A 17,885-nucleotide genomic window follows, 5' to 3' on the forward strand; every position below is an offset into this window, starting at 1 on the left:
GCTTACCTTTCTTCCCAAAGCGGACAACACCTTTCCAGGGCGACACTTTGAGGAGAACAAGATCACCAACTTGAAATTCGAGAGGCTTTCGCCTGCGATCTGCGTAACTCTTCTGTCGGCTTCTGGCAGTCAGCAGATGATCACGGATCTTGGCGATTTTATCGGTTGTCTCTTGAACAAGTTCGGGTCCTGTGATTTGAGCTTCACCCACTTCGCTCCAACAAATCGGGGAGCGGCACTTACGACCGTAAAGTGCTTCAAATGGGGCCATACCAATACTGGAATGATAGCTGTTATTATAAGAGAACTCGATCAAAGGCAGGTGTGAATCCCAATTACCTCCAAAATCAAGAACACAAGATCGGAGCATATCCTCAAGAGTTTGAATAGTTCGCTCAGACTGTCCGTCAGTCTGAGGATGATATGCAGTACTCATGTCCAAGCGAGTTCCTAGCGCAAATTGGAGAGATTTCCAAAAGCGGGATATAAAACGGCCATCGCGATCGGATATGATGCTCAAAGGAGTACCATGGCGGCAGACAATTTCCTTGACATAAAGCTGCGCGAGTTGCTCAACACGGTAGTTTTCACGAATGGGCAGAAAGTGAGCAGACTTAGTCAAACGATCCACTATTACCCAAATGCTATCATGTTTGCTTGCTGTCAAAGGTAACTTGGTAATAAAGTCCATCGCTATACCTTCCCATTTCCACGTAGGAATTTCTGGTTGTTCGAGCAAACCAGATGGGCGTTGGTGTTCAGCTTTTACCTTAGAACAAGTCAGGCATCTAGCTACGAACACAGCAATATCCTTCTTCATACCGGGCCACCAATAAGTAATGCGCAAATCCTTGTACATCTTATCAGCGCCAGGATGAACGGAATATCGAGATTTATGCGCTTCACCCAGGATATCAGCGCGAAGATTCTCATCAAAGGGAATCCAGATGCGATTGAGATAGCAGAGAATTCCACTCAGATTAGGGACAAAGTGCGCTTCCGCGCCACACGCTAACTCGGCGCGAAGGTTACCATTACTGATGGATGCGTGCTGCGCGTCACGAATGTGCGATTCAAGGTTGCTTTGGATCGGCGCGAAGTGAAGCTGCGTGCGCGGCAAAATACAGTTAAGCTGGCAGGGTTTTCGGCTGAGCGCATCGGCTACCACATTAGCCTTACCAGGATGATACCGGATCTCACAATCGTAATCGCTGATGAGTTCGTTCCATCGGCGTTGCCTCATGTTGAGTTCCTTTTGATCAAAGATATGCTGAAGGCTTTTATGGTCAGTGTAGAGGATACACTTAGTACCATAAAGGTAGTGTCTCCATAACTTCAAGGCAAATACAACTGCGCCTAGTTCGAGGTCGTGAGTTGTATAATTCTTTTCATGAACCTTAAGTTGCCTTGATGCGTAAGCGATAACCTTGCCTCGTTGCATAAGAACACAACCGAGACCTTGGTTGGATGCATCGCAATACACGACAAAATCTTCATTACCCTCAGGTAGCGCAAGAACAGGAGCTTCACACAACAATCGCTTGAGCGTCAGAAAGGCTTCTTCTTGCTTCGAGCCCCAAATATACGGTTTACCTTTGTGCGTTAGAGCTGTTAAAGGCAAAGCGATCTTCGAGAAGTTCGAAATAAAGCGCCGGTAATAACCAGCTAAGCCCAGAAAGGAACGGATTTCGGTAGGAGTGGATGGCGTAATCCAGTTCTTGATTGCTTCAATTTTGGATGGGTCGACATGGATACCCATCTTGTTAACAACATGGCCAAGAAACTGTACTTCATCCGACCAAAATTCACACTTGGAGAGCTTAGCATAGAGCTGCTCGGCTCTAAGCTTTTGCAACACCAACTGAAGATGTTGCTCATGCTCGGCCTTGGTCTTAGAATAAATCAGAACGTCATCGATAAACACAATCACGAATTTATCCAAGAAAGGCCTACACACCCGATTCATTAGATCCATGAAAACGGCGGGTGCGTTGGTTAAACCGAAGGACATGACCAAGAATTCAAAATGGCCATAACGAGTTCGAAAAGCAGTCTTCGGAACATCTTCATCGCGGATACGCAACTGGTGATAGCCAGAGCGGAGATCAATCTTGGAAAAACAAGAGGCACCTTGGAGTTGATCGAAGAGGTCGTCAATGCGCGGTAAGGGATACCGGTTCTTAATGGTGAGCTTGTTCAACTCGCGGTAATCAATACACATGCGAAACGAACCATCTTTCTTTTTAACGAACAACACCGGAGCACCCCAGGGCGAAGAGCTAGGGCGAATGAATCCTTTAGCAGTCAACTCTTGAAGTTGGCTTGCCAATTCTTGCATCTCAGCGGGCGCAAGACGGTAAGGAGATTTAGCTACGGGGGAAGCACCAGGGACAAGATTAATACGGAACTCGACTTCACGAGCGGGAGGGATACCAGGAAGATCATCAGGAAAAACTTCAGGGAAATCACGCACAACAGGGATATCACGAAGCTTCTTCTTTTCTTCAGCAGGTTTAACCACATGGGCTAAGAATGCAATACACCTTTTCCGCATGAGCCTTCGGGCTTCGGCGCAAGACATAAGTTTAAGACCACTGGAGGGTTTCTCGCCGTAGATGTGAAGATCACCATTTTCTCGAGGAATGCGAATCAACTTCTTGGCGCAAATAACTTCGGCGCGATTATGCGAAAGCCAGTCCATACCAATGATAACATCAAAACTTCCAAGCGGCATGGGAATGAGGTCGATTAGAAAATCGTTTTCGTTAAGGTTAAGAGTGCAATCTTTAATCACTGAGTTAATTAAAACAGTTTCGCCGTTAGCCAATTCAACTGAAAAATTTTCTTTTAAATCGCTGCGCGGTCGCGCAAGCTTCTGCTCAAACGCGCGAGAAACAAAACTTCGATCGGAGCCAGTATCAAAAAGTACAGAAGCATAAAATCCGTTAAGCAAAAATGTACCATTAACTACGTCATTATTCGCTTGCGCTTGGTGCGCGGTTATGTTAAAAGCTCGTCCGCGCGCCACTTGGTTCGAAATTTGGTTCACCGGATTCGCTTGCGTAATCTGAACCTGTAGTCTCGGGCACGCGTTCCGGAAATGACTGGGATCACCGCAGTTGTAGCACGACCTGGGTCGTGGATTAGGGTATGCTGGTTGTGGGTTTTGCAGGTAGGCTGGTGGTGTTTGCGCGATTGGGTTGGCGGGAGGGACTCTACAGAACTCGGCAGAGTGACCAACGCGGCCACATCGGTTACATTGTCGACACGGGGTTTGGGTTGGGTGGTGAAGTCTACAGGTTGGGCAAAAGGGTTGGGTTCCTGTGTAAGGTTTCTTAGGAGGCGGGGCAGGGAGTGCGGGATTGGTTAAGGCATAGTTGTGGACTATAGGGGGAGTTGGGTAGGCTGTCAGTGGGTTAGGCGTGTAAACTGGAGGTTGGTAGATGGGTTGCTGGACAATGGGCGGGTTGATAAGCGCATAGGCTTTGCGCCTGCGCTTGAGGTTGTTACGGTTAGAGGGTTCAGGTTTGGATTCTGTTGGTTCTGGGACAGTCTTGGTGGGTTTGGTCTTTTCTGCTCCCCGCAAGAACAGGGTTCCTGCTCTGACATGGTTGTCGCTGAGCACAGCGGCCAACTCGATGGCGTCAGAGAGGGTTACTGGGTTTCTGGCCCATATAGAATCTTGAATTTCCATGGGGAGACCCCCAAGGAATTTCTCGATGGCTCGGCGGGAAGGGGTAACAAGGTGAGGGACAAGCAGGCTTAGTTCATGGAAACGCGTCGCGTACTCGCGCGTTTCGCCACTGTACTGCTTAAGATTCCAAAATTCTTCCTCCAGGCGCTTAACTTCGTTGGGAGGGCAGAATTCTCGCGTCAGAATTTCCTTAAATTCCTCCCAGGGCATGCTAGAAGCAGTTTCTGCGCCACGCGCATGAGCTACTCCATTCCACCATGTAAGCGCTCTAGATTCCAGGACACTGGAAGCATATAGGGTTCGTCTGTCTGAGGGGCATTGGGTATGGAGGAAAGTGTTTTCAATCTTCTCGAGCCATTGGAGCATCACGGTGGCTCCTTCAAGCCCTGTGAATTTCGGAGGGTTACCCGCATTAAAGGACTTAATGTTGTAACCGGAGGTATTGTTTTGACTCAAAGCTTGGGCTATTGCGGCGGCCATTTCCTGGGAACGTTGCAGCGAACGTCTGCGCGAGGCTTCTCTCCTCAGATGGCGACGAGATAGCGGAGGCATTCTATAAAAGTTTTAATTTTAGTTAATATCTTGGTTTTAGCGCAAAGTATAACCTCGAAAAGCTTGGTTTCGCGGAGTCAGTTACTGTCAAAAGTTAAAGTAAAATAAATGACCCTAAATGCAGACTTAATAAAGGTAACAAATTCGAATCAAGAATCGACAATCCATGTATCACCATGACTTTCCGAATTCCCAATTTTAAATATACGAGCAAACGAGTATTGGAGATTGACGATTCATGTATCACCATGACTTTTCAATCCTCAATATAAAATATACAAGAAAATGAGTATTGGAGGTTGACAATTCATGTATCACCATGACTTTTCAAGTTTCCAACCTCAGAACATAATCGTAAATGGAAATTGAAAATCAACCATTCATGTATCACCATGACTTTTTGGATTTTCAAATCCAACAAACGAATATGTAAGAAAAATCAATAAAAATCGAAATTTAACAAAAATCGAAATATCGTGAAATAAAACATAAAATCAAATACTGCGCAGGCGCGAGCATATTCATAAATAACGAGTAATTAACAATAAGCGTGCAATCATGAGATTTCTCTCATGCGCGAGAAGGGACTCTTAGGTATTCTAGGCCGTTACGTCTAACCACCTATCCTAAGGTCACGTAGCTCTGATACCAATCTGTAACACCCCGACCAAAGGCGGATTATACATCGGGGCGCCACATATTGTTTCATTACTCGTGACACTATTGGGTGTCAATATTTAATAAATACATTCATTCGCGCACACGCAAAGTAGACAGAAGATAACATAAATCAACATAAATCATTATATTATAAGGCAAAATATTCGAACAACAATAACATATCTTGATACATTTTAATCTAAGTCCAAAAGTAAAAACGTCCTACGTGTCCACAAGCTCCAAATGTAGCTACTGCAAACCTGAACATGTGTTAAAATAAAACGTCAAACACTTGCGTGTTGGTGAGAAATCAAGTTTAATACAATACGTAGATAACAATAAATCTGCGCGCAACACGTGTATGTCTGGAGTTTAACAAGGGTGCAATCAGATTGTGATCAAGCCTAAATAGATCATAGCTCATAGTTCATAGTTCAATCCGTGCTCCCAAATGAGCACAAAAACAAGAAAACATCTGTGCAAGTGTAAACAAAGAAAACCGTAAACGATAGGTCTCCCGTGTTCATCTAATGGATCCATGAAAACTGCGGAATAGGCCGAACAAAGCGGTTAATGATACACACATACAAATAAACAGCCAAGTAAACGTCCTCAACACATGGGATACTGCGCGACTAAAGTTCATAAACAAGTTTAAGACTCAAGTTTGTACGAACACATGAACATCCCAAAACATTAAAAATAAAAAGGGATTAGATACGAGATTACTCACTTGATAAACGGTGTGGTGTAAGATTAAGCAAGAACCAACTTTAAACAAGCACAAGTTAACCTATAATTAAAGATTATTGTTTTAACGATTGGTTTTAAGTCTTGAATATAGGTTAGCATAATTAATAAGTAAATTATTATATATAATATATATTACCGGAAAAGCAGGGCAGAACAGGGAGGAAGACGGAGGCAGAGAGGGAGGCGGCAGAGAGATCAAGGAGGAGGTTAAAATAAGTGTTTGTGTGTGTAGTGTTAGGAAAGTAACATTATTATTTATAGGGAAACCCTAGGGAACACAATCCCTAGAAAAGGGGAAAAGATCTCCAAAAAGCAAAAGATTCCAAAAGCAAAAGATATCAAAAGATATGGCAGCTGCAGGGGGCAAGGAAAAGCTGACAGGTAACAGTAAACAGGCATGGGCGGGTCAGATAAAGGTACTGGTCAAGCATGGAAAAAGCAGATCTCAAAAGATTATGTCAGTCACTTTTCCTGCCAACCAATGGGGTTGGTGCGCATGCTGCGCCAAAAGTGGCTTTTCAGACATAAGGTAGGTTAGGTCAACAGCACAAAAGATAAGATATCAAAAACAAACAAGCAAGATAAAACAGAAGAAAGGACACAAGACAGCGCGAGAAAGCTTCGAGCGCACGCGCGAGAAGATTCGAGCGCACGCGCGAGGGCGAAGGCAGACACAGAAGGTCAAGAGTGCGCGAGCGCGAAGGCAGACTGAACCAACCTTAACGCGTCGCGGGAAGAACTACATTTCTAAGCGCGTCGCGGGAAGAACTTTAATTCTAAGCGCGTCGCGAGAAGAACTATATTCCTTAGCGCGTCGCGAGAGGAACGGTATTCATAGCGCGCCGCGGGAAGAACTAAATCCTTAGCGCGCTGCGGGGGGGGCAGTTCGTCTCGCGTATCGCAGTAACAGGTGGTCTTCACGCTGGCTTCCTTGCAAGGAGTCTGGCGCGTGGAGCTGCGCAGACAACCTTAGGCGGGAAGAAACAAAGGACAAGGAGAGTTAGGAGAAAAAGAGGGAAACAAGTCAGAGGGGTTAAACAGGAGGGCGGGACGGCGACAAGAGAAAAGGAAGGCGGAAAGAAAGAGAGAGAAAGAGGCGGGAAGGAAAATATATTATTATTATTAAAAGTAAAATATAAGTATAAATATATATTAAATCATAACAGAAAGAGATCGGATAAGGGAAACGGGTACCTGGGTCGGGTCGGATCGGGGCAGATGTCACACTTCTGGTATCTTGAATCCAGGCTTCAAAATCATACATTCCTTATCGGTGAAATGAGTCGAGAACTTATTGTCACAGATTTATGAAATACTTAACAGATTGTTCTCTAACTTAGTTATATAGTTAACCATGTCAAACAACCCCATGCCATTCGATAAAGTTCCTTCTCCTTTGATACTTCCTCCTTGATTTCTAGCAAAACCTTCATACCCGCCCTTGATTGGTTTGAAATTATCAAGTAGGGATAAAGTACCCGTCATGTGGCTTGAGGGAACTTCTTGTCATAGATTTATGAAATACTGAACAGATTGTTTTCCAACTTAGTTATATAGTTAACCTTGTCAAACATCACCATGCCATTCGATAAAGTTCCTTCTCCTATGATACTTCCTTCTTGATTTCCAGCAAAATCTTCATACCCGGTTTGAAATTATCAAGTAGGGTAAAGTGCCCATCATGTGTCTTGAAGCTCCATTATCGATAATCCAACATGATTCTTAAGATCTTGGTAGCCCCTGCACATATAGTAAATAGTTTAGTGAAACAAGGAAACCCAAGTCTTCTTGGTCTTGGGTTTTTTGAACTTATCAATAAGCATTTCCTCAGTTGACTCATCAAATTCTGTTTCAATTGAAATGACATCTTCACTTGAAACCTCACTTAAAATATCAAAGCTTGATTCCTCTTTGACAACAAAACGACGTGGACTTGCTTTTAAATCAACATTCTTGTTTTTAGCAACCCAGTTTATCCTTTAGAGTTAACTTTTTTGATATAAAATTTTTGTTTTTTAACTTTAGAACTTTCACCAATCTAAAAAACACTTGTTTTGATTTGTTCAAGCTTTTGAACATTCTCCGCATTCCGTTTTAAGATATGTGCTTGAACAAACCTTGGTGGAGCAGATTTAACAACATTTACCGATCTAACACATTAAGACAAAGGTTTACCAATGACTTTCTGTTGTTTCTATCCAAGATCATGATTAAGACGTTTAGGACACATAAACACCACATGTCCTACTTCATCACAAGAAAATCACATTCTCTGGTCAACAAACCTTTTTACTAGAGGTCCTTCACCACGATCACACTCAGTCGTTTGTTTGAAAAATTCATTATTTGACTGATTTATGAATTTAGACTCTTTCTCATATTTTGAAGTTGTACCATATACAAACACAACTTTTTTCAAAACTTTTGAACATTTGTTTCTTGAACATTTCGCTTGTTAAAGCAATGATTTTGGTTTTTATGATAAAAACTTGTTCCTGCAAAACGATGTGTTGAATTACTCTCATAATTCTCAATCTTTTCCGTTTTAATCACCTTACTTTCTACAAAATTAGATTTCTCAGTTTTAAACTCAACGAACAAATGTTCTACCACATTCACACAAACATCACCATCACACTCTGAACTGTTAGTTGGTTTCACAAATTCCACATCTACAGACTCAGGCAGACACATCGTAGGGTCATTCACAAGTGGAGTTTTTACATCCACGTTCGATGATTTGGCATCCCATCTGGTTTCTTTTGAGCATATGAGCTCCAAAATGGTGGTGGAATGCGTTTATACCCTAAACCATGTTCATTGTACCCGAACACATATTCCCCAGTTTATTTATCAACATTATTTGGTTTGGGTAGAATGTTATCAAGCACAAATGAAGCTGCCTTGTAACTTTTCAGTTTTAAGTCTACCCTCTCAGTTTCAATCTTAACATATTGTAACTCTTGTTTGAGAGCGGAATTTTCATCAATATGTCTTTTAATGGCAATTTGCTTATCTTCTATAGTATGTTTCAACATGTATATAGTTTTCTCTTATTGCCCATTTTTATCCCATAAATTCTTTTCACATTCTTGAATCTTATCATAAGCCTCTTTTACTCTCTTTAGATCATCTTACAGTGAATCGTAGCGATTTTTTAACATTTTATTTCCAACATCTTTCTCTACACACCCCTCACATGGCAATTCAAATTTCTCACATACAAATTTAGTTAAAAGTTCATAATGTACCTGACTTTGCCACTAAAGCTTGCTGAATTGGTATATTAGTTCCTTCAGCTTTCACTTTTCCTTCAATATCCACACTCCTCTGCATAGGCTTAAGATCCTTTAAAATCTTCAGATTCATCATCCTCTCCAAAGTCAATTTTCCCATGAGGCATTTCTCATTAAACCATTCTGCAAAATTTTCAATTATACCAAGAGAAAAAAAAGATTGAAAGAAATTTGGAGGGATAGGCTGAATTATATCGTATGTGCATGGCACAAATTCCTCTTCAGACTCATCAGGATCTTCATTAATGAAATCTTCAAATACACGGAAGAATTGGATTCTCATAAACTTCATTTTGACCTTCTTCAACAACATCTTTCTCAGCAACCACATCAGCAACTTCACATTCAGTTACTTCAGCAACAACTTCCACAACAACAACTTCCTTGGCAATAATATTTGCTATTTTTCCTACCCCATCATCTCCATCCGCAGTTACAAGATCAGAAATATTTGCTTGATAAAGGTGATTATTCCAGTTGAACCCTTCATCACTTGGTGAAACATAACAAGCTTTAGTTTGTGAGGTTGAGGTCTCATTTGGTTTCTTGTTGTTGGAATTGAATGGATCAGCCTGATTAGGGTGAGCTTTTGTGATAAATGGCTTGTATGTTGTAGTGGTGAGCTTTTGTGATAAATGGCTTGTATGTTGTAGTCTATGACTCCCTTCCAAACGGATTTGAACCAATATTAGGAACTTCCTGACTCATACATTCCCTCTTGAAATTCCCTTTTACTTTGCTCCTAAAGCAACATACTTTGGATTTATTAAAACCTAGCTTTGATGGTGTACCATCCAAGTAGAACCTTCTAGTGATTTCCTTGAATTGTTTAGCTCTCCTAACCACACTAGCCATGAATCAACAAATATCCAGTATATCCACTTATTATGGATCAATTTGATCATAATATTCTTTTGTTATATTTAAGTTTCCAATCCTTCCGGCAATCAAACATTCATATGATTAAAGTACTGATCCCAAGTCCATTAGTGTTCTTGATGTTCAAAACAATATCGCATTGGGGTAGATTGGGATTTTGATTCTCTGGATAAGGTTGGCTTGTTGATTTTTTGACATGGAGCTTAAACAACCACTATTGTATTGACATGCTGATGAAAAACTTTACTAACTCCCCACATAAGCAGCACCAGTATTGTCACTACAAACAACAGCTTGTCACTTTAGACTTTGAGTAGACAATGATGGTGAACTCTTGTAATAAAGTCCAATATCTTGAGTCATAGATGACGCTTTCATCTTGTGTTTTTTTTCTCAATTCCAAATATTGGGCTTCAAAGTTCTCAATAAATTTGGTCAGGTTTAATCTAGAAAAAGCAACGGGGTTTGATTGTTGAATCACAATAATCGTCCCCCATTCTTTTGGTAACGCATCTGCTAGTTTATCAATGTATACATACTTTGGCTTTTCAGTCCCAAGTCTTTTCATTTAATTCACTAGGTAATAGATCTCTTGATCAACTGTGCAAAAGTTTCTCCCTTGACCATGGTGAAAATATCAAACTCTTTCTTCAGCAAAGCCATCTTACTCTTTCATATAAGGATTTCCTTGATCTTAGTCGAACAAAGCATTTGACTTCTACTCTCGAATACTACGTGCGGAATCCATAGTATAGGTGAAAAACACAAGGAAATCTCTTTCAACTTCTTATATTAATTGATAACAGCAAAGTACATATGAATATGACAGTTTACAATACAAGTACTCTCTTGACCACTTTTTTAAAACGTATAAGGAAACAAACCTATTTATAGGCAAGCCATAGGACTTATATGCGGAAGCGTGAATAATCATTACTATTATAAACGGTGGAGCTCGGATCTGGGTTAGGATCGAATGGTACTCGTATTTACTGTTGAATGATATATGGACGGATGAGATGTATTGGGAGAGAGCCTGATTCGATTAACAATAATCAATTAAATATTATTAACATATATATGTAATCGAAACACAAACAAGATAGAAATAGTAGTATGATATCATTAGTCGAATGATTCTCATAAAGATGAACCACTCACACATATATTCATACATACACCAGAATCATTAGCCACCCCGGGAGAGCTCATCCCGTGAAGGAGACTCTCCCATAGGTATAAAACCCTAGATCTCAATCAATAAACAATACACTCAACGCTAGAAAAAATGAATAGAAACATTTATTTATACTAGTCTAGCATGACTTGGTCTTTAAGCGATCCACCCTTGGTTGAAACCAAACAATATATTTTTCACCCACATATTAATTCGACGCGTCGGTCTAATATATAAGACCCAACAATCTCCCCCTTAGACTGATGCCATCGAACTTTCTTCCGTGATTACTTCATGTAGGTTCCTGAACGCGGATCGTACACGGGAAATCTCTAACAACGCAGGTGCGGAATCCCTGCGTATATAGGTACGAGTGTAGATATTGTAGAGATTGAATACACGAACAATGAACACGAGCTATAAGGTAAACACGTTATATTGAATAACCAAACCCGTGACAGTAGGTCACTGTTACAGAGAACAAAACGAAACAAAACGTAACACCAAAACCCTAACCTACGTTCTCTGCTGAAACGTTCTATTTAAACACGACAACTTCGCCACTGGCGAAGTTGTCAGTAACCTCGCTAGATCAGCAAGTTCGCCATAGCGAACTTGCTGATAACTTCGCTAGTTTACAAAACAAACCATAAACAAACCATTAACTATATTACAGACTCGATAACAAATACTAGACTATGAACTACTGACAAACATGTACCAACAGACTCCCCCTTGGCAGTAGCTTCATATCTTGATCTCTGAGTCTTGTAATCTTGCACTTTCACGCGTGCGCCCCTTCTCTCACACAAACCGACACAACTCCTTGATATTTCCTCGCTTGATCCTTCCAAGCAGGAATGTAGAAGATCTTCTTGTTGTTCAGCACTTCCAGATCAGCCTGCGATAGATTAACAAGATGCATCGGGTCATAAACCCGAAGTACTTCTTGTTCGTCCTCATCTTCCATAACTGCCTCAGCTGTCTCGCAATCCACATACCACCATTTCAGATCTTTCAGTACATTTTGAGGCATAGTTTTCATGGGTACCTCCTTGATACATCGGACTGGTTTGTACTTCATCACCATCCACGGTTTACCATCTGCTCTCATACCTCTTTCTGTATCCTTCACTAATTTTCCCTTTTGTGGCTTTAGCAACTCGAACTTCTTTTCTTTTACTCCTTCTTTCCACATTATCTTCTCAATCATTCTAGCCATATTGTCGTTGCTTCTGTTTATCAGGCCCAACCTGGCCAAGTCCTTTACTTCGCATTCAGGCAATGTGTTGAACGATCTCAACATTCTCTTGAAATATTGAACGCCATCATAACGCTTCACCACAAACAACTTGAGCTGTTCATCATAAATCCAACAAATAATCCCCTTTTTCGCCTCTGCATACCCTTTAATGTTGTAGCTCTTTCTGAACATGGTTGGAATAGCAGGCTTCTTGGTCTTGACAAACCAATGAGCATATTCTTCCTTCCATCTAGGCTGCTCTTCCCACACCATCTCATCTACCACATTCTTATCCCCAAAATCTGCTCTTTCAACAGCTGGAATCTCATGTTCCACTGCATCATCCACGATCTCTCCTTCTTCCAACACATTTACCACATCAATCTTTTCTCCAATCCTTTCTATCTCCTCCACGGGCAACACGTCATCATCATTCACACAGTCATCATCCTCCTCCTCATCTAAGTCCTTCAAAGCATCGATGACATCTTCAACATCAGCATCGTCATCAACATCCACAACATCATCACCCGCTGCATCAGTTGACTCCCCCTCAGTTGTGGAAGCCCCAAGAGCCTGAGAGGTTCTTGGCAGCTCACCACCTGCACCCGAAGGTGCATTGGGATCATCGTCATGATCTTGTCGTCTCTTTGTTCTCAACTCATCGCCCCTGCAAGTCGTCTCCCCCTGAGATGCCAAGAATTCCTTGAAGGCATCGATAACTCGTCCGTGTTCTACCAGGAGGGCGGCTTGGATTTGATTGGCTTCCACTAGGCGTTCAATGGTCTTCGATTGTTCAGTAACAATACGCTCCAGCGAAGCAATCCGTTCAGAGTCTGAAGCAGGCGATGGAGTTGGTGGAACCTCAGTAGCAGAAGTGACCGCAGGTGGTACCCTAGGTAACCCTGCAGTTGTTGTAATTGTTGATTCGACGAAGCGTGCAACTACCACCGGGGGATCAACCAGTTGGGGTGGTAGCGACACAACTACTGGTGCCGACGCCTCGACCGCAGTAACCTGTGCAGTAGTAGGCAATAGAGACATACCTGACAAGGCAGGCGGAGCAAATCGTACGTACCTTGAAGTCTCCCCCGCTCCAGTGGCCATACCTTGTCGTTCTCGACGTGAGCGTCTCAGCACAACTTGGACTGCCTCTTCCTCATCTTCATCATTTTCATCCTCATCCACAGCCCTCGGCCGCTTACCCGTTGTCCTCTCCCGAGTCACCAACAACCGTCTGGCCTCAGCAAATGTTTCATCCAGCTCGGTTTCAGCTACCGAAGTAGCCGCTGAGGTAGTACCCAAATACTGATTACCCGAGAGATCCATATCGAACAGACCGTGTCCACTGAAAGCAGCATCCAGATCAATGTTTTCAGCAGTAGACACAGCCTGCGATGAAGTAGCTGGCACAGCAGCAGAAGTGACAACAGGCGCAGCAGATACAGCAGGAGGTGCTGCCGCCTGATGTTGTTGTGGATCCCTGAACTCATCCCCGCCTGCATGGACATACTCTGGGTTAATTAGATACCCGAAAAGAGGAGTATGCCTGGGACGACGCTCAGGGTTGCTCCGAGCGCTTGACGTCCTGCACTGAGCGAAGATACGCTTAGTGACACACTCAACGAATCGTATCGGGCGCCTTTGCGGTAGAGACGGAGCAATGTGATTGATAATCATCTGCAAGAAGCGCGGATACATAGTGAATCGCTCGCGCGCCGCAGCCCGTATTTGGCGATCAATCTCATAGAATATCATCTGACTAAATGAGTATCTGCGATTATAAGTCAGCGCAAGCATAGCCGATTGCATCGTCGCCCCCATTCCGTCTGTCCCCGCCTTCCTGCCGGACATGCAAACAATCAACACATGCATCAAGAACCGCCATTGGTCCAGCAGAAAGCCTTTCCTCCTTTGTGAGTCCCCCAGTGGACCCGAATAGCCCATTCTCAAATATGCTCCATCACGGAAAGGAGCTGTGAATTCCGTAGGGTCATCTCTGGTTTCTGCACCGAATTGCAGAGCCAACCGTATATCCTCAGAAGAGAATTGTATGTTTTGGCCATTTACGGTTGCTCTAATCACCGAAGGCTCAGCCCTGCAATCAAGGTAAGCTGTCTCCCAGAAGTCCTCAATGTTTGGTAGGGAGATGGGCAATGTTGTCGTTAAAGCATGAAATATCCTTGATCGCTGGAGAAATGTGATAATCTCCCTGAAATCATCTAAGCCTCGTGCATCCGGATCTAAGGTGATATATTGGTTGTGGGATGGAAAGAATTGTCGTCGTTGGTCATCACCGTCATTACCACCAGTTCCTCCAACAGCAGCCATATCTGCACAAAACAAATCAAGTTAGAACCGTTTAAAACCGAAATCACAAGCTCGCGGTTTACCAAGTGCGAAGTTGTGAGGTAACCAGTACAGGCGATGTTAAGGATTAGGCGAAGTTGGAGACAACTTCGCTTCGTCCTTAAGTTCGTCTGAAAACTGATAAGGCATTGGAAATAGGCGAAGTTAAATTCTTGGCGAAGTTACGGTTAACATCGCCACTAGCGAACTTAAGCCGAGGGCGAAGTTGGGGACAACTTCGCCATTGGCGAACTTCAGCCACTGGCGAAGTTGATGATAACTTCGCCAAAACCTTAACTTCGCCAGAACCAGAACCAGCGACTGTTGAGATTCAATCGATTTTGTCCGATGGTTTTCGGACAAAATCGATGATTTATAAGTGAAGAACAACATATTTCAAAGGATTTGAGACGTAAGGCTCGTCCATGAGCACGTAACAAAGGGTCGGAAAAACTTGGTTTTGAAAAACCGACGATCCGAGGTCTCGAACCGGGTAAACTATTACGAATGAGAGAGGTAAGACGCAAGAGATAACACATACCACAAGAATAATAGTAACAAGAAACACAAGATCGAAAAGACGATTGAGTATAAAGATCGCCGAAGGATTTGAGGTTATATGTTCGCCGGAAGATTTATGAAAGAGCTACAGTGTTTCAGAACATATATAGGGCGGAGTTGTGTCTGGCGAAGTTACGATTAACTTCGCCATGGCGAAGTTAAGCACAACTTCGCCAAATTCAACAACTTCGCCAAATTCAACAACTTCGCCAGTACCTTCAAAATCAGCCCTTTAAGTTTGAAAAATCTGTCATTTAACCTTGAAAACTTCCAAAAAGAGTTATAACGAAAATGATTATGTCCAAGTAACCAATAATAATAAAATAATAAAAATAAAATAACTACGTAACAGAAAATACTTATATAATTTTAACGAAATAAGGGATCAAATTTCAGTCTAGTCAGGGACCACTACGTTTTTGAAAAGATCCGAACAAGAATCATACTAGCTATGTGACTGTCACTTGGATCCGTGTTTGGCTGTATTATGACATAGAGAGACAGGTTGTAAGCATGTAATAACTTAAATGGTTATCATTGTTTCTGTGATACGGATTAAGGTTCGGTTAAGCTCAAAAATTTAAGATGGCAACAACTCAGAGGTAATGATGACTTCTATCTATTCTCAAAGCGTATTTGGCTATACCCACGTCACCCCGAATTGACTTCGACCCATAGTGTCTGATTAACTTGTAGATACTTGTTGTCTGCTTCCCGTTTTCTTCTTACTCCAAACTTGAGAAATCTTGAGAAGTCTCGGTTCTCGTCTTGATTGTCACTATTTCTCATAAGTACAAAAATGATACATGAATAAAATTTATTTATTTTTTTTTTTTTTTTTTTTTTTTTTTTTTTTTTTTTTTTTTAATCAACATCAGTATTTACATCGGAGTACTAAACTACTGCAAGTCCCGAATCTGGATCACTGCAGTGTCTTGAGATGCTTTCTTTACGGGAATCAGAACACTCACGGGCTCGTGTATGACTGGGTAGTCGCCTTTCTGCCTATCATTCGAAAAGATATGTATGAAGCCATGCAAAACTCTTAAGGAGTTTCCACATAAATTCGAGTAAATTTAAGTTAGTATCACATACACTTTTACGCACCATTAAAATCACCATGACATACAATGACTGTTCTAAAGCCTTTTAAGCCTAATAACTTCACTAGCTAAGCACACACAATCAGTATATCTATCATTTTCCAAGGTTGGATCAATTTTCTGTTAAACATAGCAAAGAACTTCTTACGAAGTAATAGACTTGAAAAGTAATTTCATTTCCCAAAAAAAATTTTGACTTCAATTGCCCCAATCATGTCAAAGTCATCAGGTAAACGGCTATCCTGAAGATCCTTGGATCAACTGGACCGACCACATACAAGTATGTGTCCTTCTTACTAAGAATGACCGACTAATTTTCAGCAACTGAAAGAAAACATGTCAAGACTGCCCCAGTTACTTTCAGTCTTCCGGTTAATGGCTATCCTCATCTCCTAAATCGAAAACAAGGACCAAAACATATCCGAGGAGATGTCCATCAAACTGAGATAACCGACTAATTTTAAGCAATAAAGACATTTTTTTTTTTTTTTTTTTTTTTTTTTTTTTTTTTTTTTTTTTTTTTTTTTAAGGTAAACAAGGTTACTCGGGATTGACCATCCCGTTAAGCTCAATCAGGTTAAGAAATCTTGATTTATCAAAAGCTTTTGTGAACAAGTCAGCAAGATTTTCAAGAGTATCAACTTTTTCGATCTTAATGAGTCTCTTCTCAGCGCAATCCCGTATGAAGTGATGACGAATGTCAATATGCTTTGTTTTACTATGCTTCACAGGATTGTTAATGACTGAGATTGCGGCAGTGTTATCAATTAAAATGGGAGAGAGTAGAAAATTCAAACCGTAGTCGCGCAATTGTTGCTGAATCCATAAAACCTGGGAGCAGCAGTTGGATGCTGCCATGTATTCAGCTTCACATGTTGAAATTGCAACCGATGTTTGTTTCTTGCACTGCCATGAAACTAATCTTCCTCCAAGAAATTGGCAGCCTCCCGTTGTTGACTTCCGACTCTGATTACAACCACCATAGTCAGAATCCGAGTATGCTATCAGTTCAAAGTCTCCACCTTTCGGGTACCACAACCCTAGTTTCGGCTTGCCTTTGAGGTACCGCAAGATCCTCTTCACACCTTTCATGTGAGATTCCTTTGGGTTTGCCTGGAAACGAGCGCAAAGACAAACAGCAAACATAATATCAGGTCTAGAAGCAGTTAAATACATCAAAGAACCTATTATCGCCCGATATTGAGTAGGGTCCACATCCGCGTCACCGTCTGATTCAGTTCCCAGTTTGTGATTGACGCAGATTGGTGTGTCAAATGGAGAACTGTCCCCCATCTTGAATCTTTCCAGCACATCATGAACATATTTCGTTTGATGAATGAACATACCATCCTTCCTTTGATCCACCTGCAAACCTAAAAAGAAAGTTAGTTCACCCATTGCACTCATCTCGAATCGTTTCTTCATGACGTCCTCAAAATCCTGACACATGGATACTCTTGTGGCTGCAAAAATTATGTCATCCACGTAGACTTGAACCAGCAGGAAGTCACATCCATCTCTCTTTACAAAAAGCGTGCTGTCTATCAACCCCCTCTCGAAACCATTTTCCAGCAAGTAATCAGATAAAGTTGAATACCAGGCCCGAGGAGCCTGATGT

This window comes from Bidens hawaiensis, unplaced genomic scaffold, assembly GCF_021521415.1.
Source record: "Bidens hawaiensis isolate Kalapana, Puna unplaced genomic scaffold, B.hawaiensis_p1.1 tig00020883_1, whole genome shotgun sequence".
NCBI lineage: Eukaryota > Viridiplantae > Streptophyta > Magnoliopsida > Asterales > Asteraceae > Bidens > Bidens hawaiensis.